The 12,016-nt window shown below is 47.4% G+C and overlaps 1 long non-coding RNA gene across 2 annotated transcripts; it reads right to left on the reverse strand.

Moving 5' to 3' along the window:
• Window positions 1–387: 387 nt before the first annotated feature.
• On the reverse strand, window positions 388–11,756 carry LOC122892181. Of its 2 annotated transcripts, XR_006381389.1 has the most exons (4): window positions 11,629–11,756; window positions 2,420–2,586; window positions 864–966; window positions 388–454 (listed from the first exon to the last, which is right to left on the reverse strand). It is a non-coding gene; the product is annotated as an uncharacterized LOC122892181 (long non-coding RNA). The 2 variants fall into 2 exon arrangements; XR_006381388.1 differs by lacking the exon at window positions 864–966 and having other exon boundaries at window positions 435–454.
• Window positions 11,757–12,016: the final 260 nt, after the last annotated feature.

Genomic DNA, 12,016 nt, shown 5'->3' on the forward strand with positions numbered 1-12,016 from the left:
AAAAGCACACAAAGAGTAAATCTCATCTTCCTTCTCTGATACCAGTGATTTCCTAAGAAACAGATGTTCATTACATTTTGTAAGCAGTAAATGAACAGAGAAAATGGTATGCCCTGCAATATTCTACCCGCACGGACACTAAGTAACTCTTGCAGCAAAGCCAGAATGCTGACAGCTACTTCAGTTTTACTTCCTGCCTCATCTAGAGAAAAGAGAAAAGCCCAGGAGGTGTTGGTTAAAAAGAAGTCTTACCTCCAGTCCTGACACCTAAGTGACACTGCGCCCAATGCACCTGCTGCTTTCTCAGAACACTGACGTCCTGTGACAAGCTGTAGGACTGATTCAGATGCTGTTGTTCCAAATGTTGGGTCTTGTGGAGCCCGATCAGAGAAGTGTTGTCAGGTGGGGATGAGAAGGCCCCTCTGACCTAAGGCCGGCACACCTGCTTCTGTTCCTGGGAGAAGGGAAAACACATCCTTGTTTGTTTTCTTTTTTCTTTTCTTTATTTTTTTTTCTTTTTTGGAAACACATACTTGTTTCTTAAATAGTAATTATCAACATTCTAAAGTAGACCAAGACTTGGGGCGCCTGGCTGGCTCAGGGGGATAAGCCTCTGCCTTCGGCTCAGGTCATGATCTCAGGCTCCTGGGATGGAGCCCTGAGTCAGACTCTCTGTGCAGTGGTGAGCCTGCTTCCTCCTCTCTCTATTTCTCTCTCTCCCCCTGTCTGCCTTTCTGCCTGCTTGTGATCCCTCTCTGTCAAATAAATGAATAAAGTCTTTTTAAAGAATCTATAAAGTAGCCCAAGACTTTGTCTTTTTTGGAAAAGAGAAATTATCCTTCCAAAGGAACACCTCAACTCACCTGTTCCTCAAGGAACTTGAGTGGGGTCTGGTTTCCTCCAGCTTCCAGGCCCCCACCTGGAGGAGGCTCCTGCAGGATCCTGACAGCCTATTACCACCATCCCCTGGGACACAGGGCACAATGTTAAAACTGGGGTATGGCTCTGGGGCTGTTATCGCCACACATATGTGGTGGGGGAGGGGGGACAGGAACCTGGAGGATCCTCCAGCAGGATTCTGACAGCCCACTACCACCATCCCCAGGGAACATGGGGGACAATACTAAAGCTGGGGGATACCTCTGGGCTTGTTAGAGCCACACCTGTGCCTGGGGGAACAGGAACCTGAAGGACCCTCTGCACAACCCTGACAGCCCAGTACCACCAACCCCGTGGCCAGGGCGCAAAGTGTTGAAGCTGTGAAACTGTTCTGGGGTTGTTGGCGCCACACCTGTGGGGGGTGTGGAACAGGAAACACCCTGCTGACCTCGGGGTGCTGCTCAAGGTCCATTACCTGCACTGTGCCAGGGGACGGGAGGCACCCCACTGAAGCTGGGGGCTGTGGGCTGTCTTTACATGCACTCTTTCTGGGGAACAGAGGAAACCCTGAAATGTCTGCAGCCCACCCCACAAAAGCATGGGTGAGCGGGCGCCCTGGTGTCCAGGGGTCTGGGGGAGAGAGCCAATTGATGGACATGGGGCAGAAGAGACTTTCAAGGGAAAAAGCAAACCCATCTGAGTCCTCACAATGAACTCGCTTCAGGCGCCCGTGGAGGCCCCTATCCCCGGGACCCCCATACCAGCGCACAGCCCGCACTCACCCTAGCAGAACAGCCGCCCAGGATCTCTCCCAGCTCCCCTGTACCTGCTTAACCTCTGCAAGCAGAGCCAGCTCTGGGTCTGTCCAGGGAGGACACAGCTCCACCCCCACGTGCTCATCAGTCAGGGAGGGTAGTGCCCTGAGCTCACTGGATGCCGTGCCTGCCTGTTCCAGGCAACCCGCCCTTTATATCAGCACCTCCTCGCTGTTGCCGGTACACTCCTGGAGGCAACGCCTCTTCGCTGGAACACCTTGCTCCAGGGGGCAGCTATGGGCGGGTCGTGGGCAGGGCTCCCCCTCCCGCAGACAGCTGGTCCCTTTTGGAGACCCTTCTGGCTGCAGACCACCCTCAGAACCCTGCCCCTTCCGTTTCTGCACCAGCCCTGCCTGCGGAGCTGTTCCTGGCTCCTGGCAAGGTCTGCCGCTCTCAGACCTTCCCAGGCTTGGGCTTTAGGAAACGCAATGGTTGGGGCACCTGGGTGGCTCTGTCATTAAGTGTCTGCCTTCAACTCAGGTCATGATCCCAGGGTCCTCTGATCAAGCCCAGCATCTGGCTCCCGGCTCAGCAGGAGGCCTGCTTCTCCCTCTCCCACTCCCCCTGCTTGTGTTCCCTCTCTCACTGTGTCTCTGTCAAATAATAAATAGAATCTTAGAAAGGGGGAAAAAAATGAAATGCAATGGTTTCCCACATTTCCAAGGCAATTTTAAGACCCAAAAAGCAATGCTCTAAGCAGGAGGAGCTTCACCTTCGGGTCTCACCCATGGAGTGAATAGTGCTTCTCAGACCTTCGGAGCATCCTTCTAGGATGAGCCCATTTGTGCTGGAATATATATTCATATGCTTGGTTCTGTAGGGAAGCTCCAGGATGAAGAACAACTGTCCTTCTGTGCTGTTGGAGTGGTGAACCAGGAACACTGATTTTTCACTTGAAAAGAAAATATATTGTCATTGTCAACGCTAAAAGAACAAACCCCTTTAAACATTTTGGAGTGAAAAGAAGAGAGCTTTATTCAAACCCAAGTCAAGACAGCTGCCTGAAAGACACAATCTTCACAAGGGAGGGAGTACTCATGGGGAGGAATATTTGGGGCAGGTTCCTATATTCATTCTGTTTTGTTTTGCATACATAGTGACACATCATCGTGACGAAGAACGTTCCAGAAAGTTACAGACTTTTTCTTATGTTTTCAGTACATGCAAGTCAGTATGACTTAAATCTTATGGGAGCAGGAGAGGTCCTTTTGTTTTTCTTATCTTTATGTTTGCAATAGCATTTCTTTGGTTCTCTTTTTCTTCCCAAAGAAGATGTACAACATGTGCTTGGGATGGAAATAAGGCCCATGCTCTGAGGTTTTGCCCAGTCATTTTGAGCTTGGTAATATGTTAAAGGATAGCTTCCCTGGGAGCCCAGGATCTAGGCCCAGGGATGGTAAAAGACAAAAATTTCCATTACCATTCTAAACACTACCAACGAGAGGAAATTGAGACAAAAGTATCTTTAACAATCCTACTAAGAAATCAAAATGATGCCTACAGAAGGCTACCTGTTCCATGGTCAACACAGGTAATAGAGGTGTTCACAGAAGCTAGGCTCCTCCCTTTCTCCTGCCCGAATCTCTGAAGCACACAAATAATTTAAAGTCAGAATTTTAGAACCTCCCACTTAGAGATGTCTGGCACCATTTGCTTAGACTACAGAATAAAACAGAGTAGTTCATTGTCACACTAATCAAAACATGAAGTCCCCTTAAAGCTTGGACACACTGTCTTAGTTCTTTCCTTGAAGATTTCGATTATGTAAGTCGTAGTCATACCATATAAACACTACAATGGTTGGGAAGTAAGTAATCATGGGTAAGGGAATAGTTTAGTGAAGTTTATAAGCATTGTCTCGCTTTGTAGAGGAGGCTAAGCTGAGTGTTTTTAAATACTATTTCAGACCTGTCTTGCAGCACCCTCTGAACATACCAGAACATGAAACTTTTTTTAAAAAAATAGTTCTTTCGGTAACTTTAATATCAGAAAAGTATTATAACGTCTCTATTCCTAGGTATCTTTGCATACCTTATTCAGAGGTCCTCCACGCTTAGTGAACATGGTGGGAGAGGTAAAAAGGCCAGCTGAATTCATTCCAGTTGACCACACAACAAGAAAATCCTAAGACTTGAGATGTCTCCAGATCCAGAAGACCAGAGACAAGAGGGAAATAGTACCATGTTTGAAATAACAAGGCATTTGGAGTCAGTTTGGGGATCCCACTTAGGTTTCTGACACTGAAATCCTCTGTGACTCAAGTCATCTCTGAGCCCCTGTCTAGTCATCTAGAAAATGTGACTAATAATATCTATACCATAGTTTGGAAGTTTAAGAGGGAGAATTCCAGAAAGAGCCGGTGTGATGGCTCTCAAGAGCAGGTGCTCAGGAAGCCATGATTACAATTGGGGTCTATTTCTTTTCCAGAAGAAAGAACACATGTTGAATCCATGCTTCTAAGAGATGACTCACAAGATGATTTTCAAGCCTTCAGGAAGGTCAAGAACCTGTTACTGTGTCATATTTCACTCAGAGAACATGCTGTTGGACTGGTGAGGACAAGACAATAGCACCGTTCTTCACTAGGAGTGGGGAGCTTCCCATTTCCATGCAGCCATGTTGTCCCCATTAGCTCAGGGCTACTGAAAAGGGCAGCTGTGGGGGGACCACAGGCCAAGGCTGCCAGGTGTGGCTGGAACAGGCAGAACTCTGACTTAAGGCTCAATCCCTGTCTAGCTAATTACACTGCTCTTCACAGATAGAATGCCATTGTCTGCAAGCTCTGATGTAGGAAGGATTGAAAATTTCCCTTGTGATTCCCTCTCTGGCCCTTAGGATATGTAGCAAAGTCACATTTAATTTTTAAATATTGAGGGACTTCCAACTTTTTTTTCATTATGACTATGATTCAATTCTCCTGTGGTCTAAGAATATAATCTAGTTAATTTCAGGCTTTAAAATGTGTACACTTGCTTCATGGCCCAACATTTTATCTACTTGGGTAAATATCCTAGGACCACTTGAAAATAATGTATTCTGTACTTAATGTGTAATGTTCCATATATATCAATTAGGTCACATTTGTTACCAATGTTTCACCTGCTTTTTCTATCAGATATTGAGAAAGGTATGTTCAAATCTTCAAACAATGCTACTCTAGTCAACATTGCATTGGAAAATCTACCAAGTGTTATAAAACAAGAGAAACAAAAAGAATAAGAATTCAGGGGATAATTGTGACCATTCACCAGGTCATATGAGGGTGTACATAGAATATATAAAGTCAGCTATAAATACGCTATTAGAATTAAAAATGTAAAACTTGCAAACCTTAGAACCAAGAAAACAATCCAGAAAGCAGCCCAGGGGAAGAGATTTCTTATGGATGGAGGGAGAAGTATCAGAATAATGTCAGACCTGGGGCGCCTGGGTGGCTCAGTGGGTTAAGCCGCTGCCTTCGGCTCAGCTCATGATCTCAGGGTCCTGGGATCGAGTCCCGCATCGGGCTCTCTGCTCAGTAGGGAGCCTGCTTCCTCCTCTCTCTCTCTGTCTGCCTCTCTGCCTACTTGTAATCTCTCTCTGTCAAATAAATAAATAAATAAATCTTTAAAAAAAAAAAAGGAGAATTACAGAGCAGTATCACTGATGAACATGGGTGCCAAAATACTCAACAAGATCCTAGCCAATAGGACCCATCAGTACATGAAAAGGATTATCCATCACGACCAGCTGGAATTTATTCCTGAGATGCAAGTGTGTGGTTCAACATTGGCCAATCACTCAACATGATAGAGCACATTAATAAAATAAAAGACAAGAATCATAGGATCCTCTCAATGGATGCAGAAAAAAGCATTTGACAAAATACAGCACCCTTTTCTGATTAAAACTCTTTGGGGAGTAGAGGGATCATTCCCCAATTTCATAAAAACCATCTATGAAAAGCCAACGGCGAATACCATTCTCAATGAGGAAAAGCTGAGGACTTTTCTCTTAAGAGCAGAAACACAACAGGGACAAACACTCTCGCCACTAATTTTCAATGTAGTACTAGAAGTCCTAGTCTCGGAAGTCAGACTACAAAAAGAAATAAAAGGCATTCAAATTGGCAAAGAACTCAAACTCTCTTCCCAGATGACATGATACTTTATGTGGAAAATCCAAAATACTCCACTCCCAAATTACAAGAATTCAGGCCAATTTGCATTTCTGTAGATCCTCTGGAGCTAGATACCCCCAGTGCCCCCAGGAGGTCTTAGGTCAGGCTTAGCACACACCCTGATGCTACCCTGTTGGAACCCGTGACAAGCCTCCTGGTCCCATACTCCACGAGACACCCGCTACCCCTCGACAACTCCAGCCTCCTTCTTGGAACTCCCATTCCCCTCTCTGACCCCATCATTCACTTTTCCCATCACTGCCATCACAGAGAGTACGTTGAACTACTTACCATTCTGTCATTTAAATGTTTTTTGTCATGTTTGCTTGGAAATGATACCTTGCATCATCTACCCTGATGTAGAATCCCTTGTTAAACATTTTGTGACTTTACTGTGAACCCTGAGTGCCCTCACAGTGTCATGGGGCTAGTGTCCTGGGCAAGGTCCTCACTGAGCCAGCTCAGCTGTGGCAGTGAAGGCGTGAACCAGGCACTGCTATTTGTGTGCAAGTAAGGCAGCACAGCCAAAACCTTGCTTTGGGTTCAGAATTGCTCATGGCCCCTCAGCCACAACAGATGGCATGGGGGCACACCCTGAAGACACTGGCTAGCCCAGTGTTGTCCTGGGGAAACTCCATGGGACAGACATTGTGTCCAATGGGGGAACTCCATAGAAGCAGGGACGATGGGAGTCAGAAGTCCTGAGATAGAATCCTTCTTGGAGACTGCCCAGAACTTCCTAGGAATTCATTCCATAGTCTTGAATGAATGAATTCATCTAAAAACATTTCCTCATTTTAGAAAGGATGAGCCTCAAGCTCTGATGAAGGGACTCTCCTACATCCTACTGGCAATCAGTGAAAGAGCCAGACTGCGATGGGAGGTGGCCTCCAGCATGATCCCCCAGAGTGGCTTTAGCTACAGCCTCATTTACCCATTGACCTTTCCTGGACTCCCAGGCTCTCCTGAGACTCTTCACAGGGCATATTCTGGGAACCAAGGTCATGTCAGGGCCACAGAAACTTCTGACACTGGTTATAACAAGACTCTGGGATGTCAATGGTGTCCCAAGCCATAAGCCCTCTCAGAGTTTGTCTGCAAAGACACATTCAGTAGGAAATGCACATGCTGACAGAGGGTAGAGAATGACTGAAAAAGCTAGGCTTTTCCATCGTGACTGCAAATGTGGCCTAGGCCAGGCCCGTGCCAGGGCCACAGAGGGCCCAGGAAGCCAGGTGCTCCATAACATTACTGAGGGTTCAATCAGACTCGTCCTGAAGCCCACACATGCTAGATCCTGGGCTAACTCAGGAGAACCCTAAATGTGCTCATGGTCTTGGCCTGAACAAGATGATGATCTGCTGATCCATCTGTTGATCCAATGCCATTGGCCTTGGCCAGGCCAGAAATGATAGTGCAGGCGAGGGGCAGTGTCCCTAAACTGTCTTCTGCAAAGCCAAATTTCGGTAACGAGATTTCTTTCAGTGCGATGTCATGTCATATGCATCCGTGAGTCTCTAAGGCTGATTGTGTAGAACACAAAGCATGTAGTGGGCCATTGCTTTCAAACCTGAGGTGTCGGGGGTGGAGCACACTTGATCTTTCTTTTGGCTGCTTTCAGAGCAGGATGACTTTTCCCGCCTTCCCTTCCAACCCCAGGACAGGGAACAAAGGAACACAGATCTACACTTGGAAATGTCAACACAAATCTGTAAACCCAAGTTCTCCCAGGAGCTAAAGGTTCAGGACAGAAAGGTTCAGTGAGAGAAAGGGGAGGCTGACAGCAAGGAACCAAAGGAACATGTCATGTGCATGGGAGCTGGTCCGCCTCTCTACATGTCTGAAGCAAGCCATGCCTGACAGGAGGGAGTCCCACCTGCCCCTGGCCTGTCTGTTTACTGCCCTTGAGCAGAGAAGAGGATGGGCTGAGCTGCATGTGGCTGTCGGGTGGAGATGTCCAGCTGACCACAGATGCCATCTGCGAAGGACCTACAGGACCAGTTCCTGGTCCTCAGCTAAGACGAAACAATAGTTATGTTTAGCAACCTATTTCCAGGGACAGGTCATTGTATTTTTTAAAAACACCTTAGGCAGGTAAGATTGGCATACAAAAAGCTGTCCCGAGGGACAAGTTAATGTATGTAACTTGACCCTGACCCTAACCTTCATATCTAGTTAAGAGATACTCGATGTAGAATACTGCTCGTAAATTAGAGCATGGTTTTTAGGAGCTAAGGACTTCAGGGACCAACCTTCTTCAGTCTTCCTATTCTCCCTTGCCACGTGCTATCTGGAGAGTGGCCACATGGGGGCAGTGGTGAGTAAACAGTGCCCCAAACCCCACTGCAAAGCCCGTTCTTCCTTCCCCTGGTCAAACCTGTTCATTCAATGTTTGCAGATCATGGCAGAGATGATGAAAAGTGTGACTTTGTTTAATTTTTTTTAAGATTTTATTTATTTATTTGACAGACAGAGATTACAAGTAGGCAGAGAGGCAGACAGAGAGAGAGGGGAGGAAGCAGGCTCCCTGCAGAGCAGAGAGCCCGATGCAGGGCTTGATCCCAGGACCCTGGGATCATGACCTGAGCCGAAGGCAGAGGCTTTAACCCACTGAGCCACCCAGGCGCCCCTGACTTTGTTGAATTTTTAAAAACGAAACTAATTCTTTCAATCTGTTAAGAATGGAAGATGTCTTCTAAAATCTCGGCTTGGTCCTGGGAAACAGACATCTCTCCTCCCTGCACCAGTCACCTGTGATTTATATCTGGCATCCTTCTGTGCTGGGGCAGAATGGTGCACCTGTCCCTCTCTCCTGGAATGTTATCACTGACCAGGCTTTGCTGCACACTTTCAGGAAGGAACCTGTAGCAGCAGCAGCAACAGCAGCAACAGCAGCAGGCTGCCCAGATTTGGTCTCAGTCTCACACATCAGGCCCAATGTGAACTAGAGCTTCAAGAAGACTGGTGTGCCATGTGGCCTTGGAACCTCATGGCAGGAGCTGAGATTTCAGTTCCAAATGAAAACCTTCCTCCTCCACACAGCACAGGAAAGTGGAGGATTTCTCAGGGGTGTGGCACTGGAAGAAGTGCTTCTGGGGACTGAATTCACAGGCACCGAGCAGAGGATACCAGTGGTGCCTTGTCTGAGGAAGCAAGGGGCACAGTGGGCAAGAATCCGTAATACTGCCTGTGGGCTGCTTCCCATCAAGCCGCCTGCTGAGATGAGGGCTGGAGAACCAAACAGGAAGCAAGTTTCCTATCATATCTGCAGCAGGAGGGCTGGCTGGGGAGCAGAGTCCTATCCCTGGAGCAAGCTGGCCTGTGTGTCAAGAGCAAAGGTCTCACCATGGCCTCACAGTCTCCCAGCTCTCTGATCTGACTCCCCTGCCAGGCTCACACCTGCTGACACGGTGACTCCTAAGACCCAGAGACTGCTTTCCTCCCCAGCGCAATGCTGCTCACAGAGAAGCAAACTCCAGACTCAGAAACGTGTGCATCGTTAGCTCTGAAATTCCCTGGGTTTGTCTACACTGGCCCACCCAGGTGTCCCTTCCAGATCATTCCTCCAGTGCCCTAGGGTTTCAAGCCACATTCAAGCTGCCCTTCAAAAGGCAAGAACGGGTCCATCTAGGCAGACCAGCTGAGCGACTCTGTGTGCAGAAAACTCGGACCACATCCTCCCTGAACACCAATACTTCCAGTTCCAAGCTTCAAACCCTCACTCACTGGGCATGGAGCACCACGTCAGCATGAACACTGCTCTTTCAAATCTCTTGTCTCCCGTTCCTTCAAGTTAGACACCAAGCTCCAGTCACCAATTTATTTTCCCTTCAGAGAAGTAAGGAAAAAGATAGAATCAGACACTACGTGGGCACAGCACACTTCTGTCCAAACAGTATTCCGTGTTCTTTCTAGTTCAGTCCTCATAGACATGGTTTACCTTGTGTTTTTCCTTCTGATATTTGGATCTCAAAGTCAATGTCTATATTGTTTTCTTAAAATAACAGGAATAAGAATGATGTGGTCACATAAAGGTCTGGGTCTCCATAACCAGACCACATGGCTCTGGTTCAGATAAGGATGAAGACAGAACCTCTTCCCAGGAAGCAAAACCCATACCCTCAGGGATCCTGACATGCCTCACAGGTGATGAGTTCTTTTGCTCTGTTGAGTTGACTGAGTGCAAAGGATGCAGGCCCCCTCCAGGGCTCATTCTGTTTTCTTCATCAGTTCCCCAGTTCAAGTCAAAAGGATGGTCAGGTTTCAGAGCCTAGGATGGGCCACCAGGTGAGCAGGCATACACACACACACACACACACCCCACTAGGGACAGCTAACAAGGGCTTGTGTTCCAGTGGGAACACAATGAGCCACTCCCCAGGCTCCTAAACAATGTATATTCCTCCCTCATTTCTCCTCCTCACAGAGGGCACTGCACCGGGTTACAGCTCTGAAGTTGCGCTTTACTTTAAAAAATTATTCCTTTTTTTTTTTTTTTAAGATTTTGGTTATTTATTTGACAAAGTAAGATACATCAAGGGAGGGAACACAAGCAGGGGGGTGGGAGAGGGAGAAGCAGACTTCCCCCTGAGCAGAGAGCCCAACCCTTGGCTCCATCCCAGGACCCTGGGATCATGACTTAAGCTGAAGGCAGACACTTAACGATGGAGTCATGCAGGCATCCCTCAAAAATAATTTCAAATATCAGAAAGTGGTTCACGGAAAAGAAAAACATGAACCTCCACAACAGATTCTTTGACTATTTCAGAAAACTATTTTCCCATTGTTTAATGAAAACAGGAAGGAAAAACACACAGAGTGCCCTTTCACTTCAATGATTGAAAGGAGAGCAGGAAATAAAAGAGGAACAGATGTTCTGATGACCGTCATTCCAACCACCAAACTTTTGAAACTTCACCACCAGGCAAAGAAGCCCAAACCAACGTCTTGACCTGACAACGCAGAGAAGTCTGAACTGGAGGGACAGGGACAAACGAAGAGCTCATGCGTGTTGGCTGAGGCCGGTGGCACAGAAGAAGGGGCTCTGCCAGCTCTCCACCCGCGCCTCACCTGTCCTCAGCCAGAAACCTGCTCACAGCCCTGACCTGTCACAACTGTCACATGGGAGACAAACAGCCACCCCTGGAGCCAGCCCTGCCCACAGCCTCCTGTGGAATGCATTCTGCTCTCCTCTAGGACCCCTGCCATCTCTAGGCAGACCTGGAACTCCCCTGTCTGCTGCAAAGCTCCAGCATCCTAGTATCTCCCCCTCCCACTCCTTCCAAAATTACACTGGCCCATGGCTTTCATGAGAAAGGGAGTAGGCTACCTCCTGAATGCTTAACACCTCCTTTCCTCTTCTGTCCTATTTCTCTCCACTTACCTTTCTACCTGGGCAAAGTGTAAGGAACGTATCAGCGGAACATGTACATGCTCTGAGATCTGAGTCTTTCGTGGGAGCTTTCTGAGGACTCCCTGTGCAATAAGAAACTTGCACATCCTACCACAGCATGTTTGAAAATGATCATCTGGGGCACCTGGATGGCTCAGTGGGTTAAGCCTCTGCCTTCGGCTCCGGTCATGATCCCAGGGTCCTGGGATCGAGCCCCGCATTGGGCTCTCTGCTCTGCAGGGAGCCTGCTTCCTCCTCTCTCTCTGCCTGCCTCTCTGCCTACTTGTGATCTCTGTCAGATAAATAAAGAAAAAATCTTTAAAAAAAAAAAAAGAAAATGATCATCTACAGAATAGGAGAACAAAAAATCACTCCATCTTTACCTCACTCTTCATGAAGCAGAACATGGTCTTCTTTTCTTCATTGACTTCAATTCCAGTTCATTTCCATACAGTGATAATCCCTTTGCTTCAGTGTCGCCCTCGACCCACAAAGACGACAAGAAGCTCCGGTTCAGATGTATCTTCTCTCTATTTCCGCAAGTCTACACACTTATATACGTTTACATGACCAATCAGCAAGCAGGGTGACCAATAAGGGGCCAAGCAATGGGGAGAGCCAATGAGAGTCCTGTTACTATGCTGATTAAATTTGAAATAGCCAATGATTATGTCCTCCTTTAGGCGGGCTTCAACAGAATGTTTGTTGTTTACTTGCAGCGTATTTTGCTGGCAGTGAGCCAAGCACCATCTTGTAATGGCGGGGATTTTC

The sequence above is a fragment of the Neovison vison genome, chromosome 12 (assembly GCF_020171115.1).
Source record: "Neovison vison isolate M4711 chromosome 12, ASM_NN_V1, whole genome shotgun sequence".
In the NCBI taxonomy this organism is placed as follows: Eukaryota; Metazoa; Chordata; class Mammalia; order Carnivora; family Mustelidae; genus Neogale; species Neogale vison.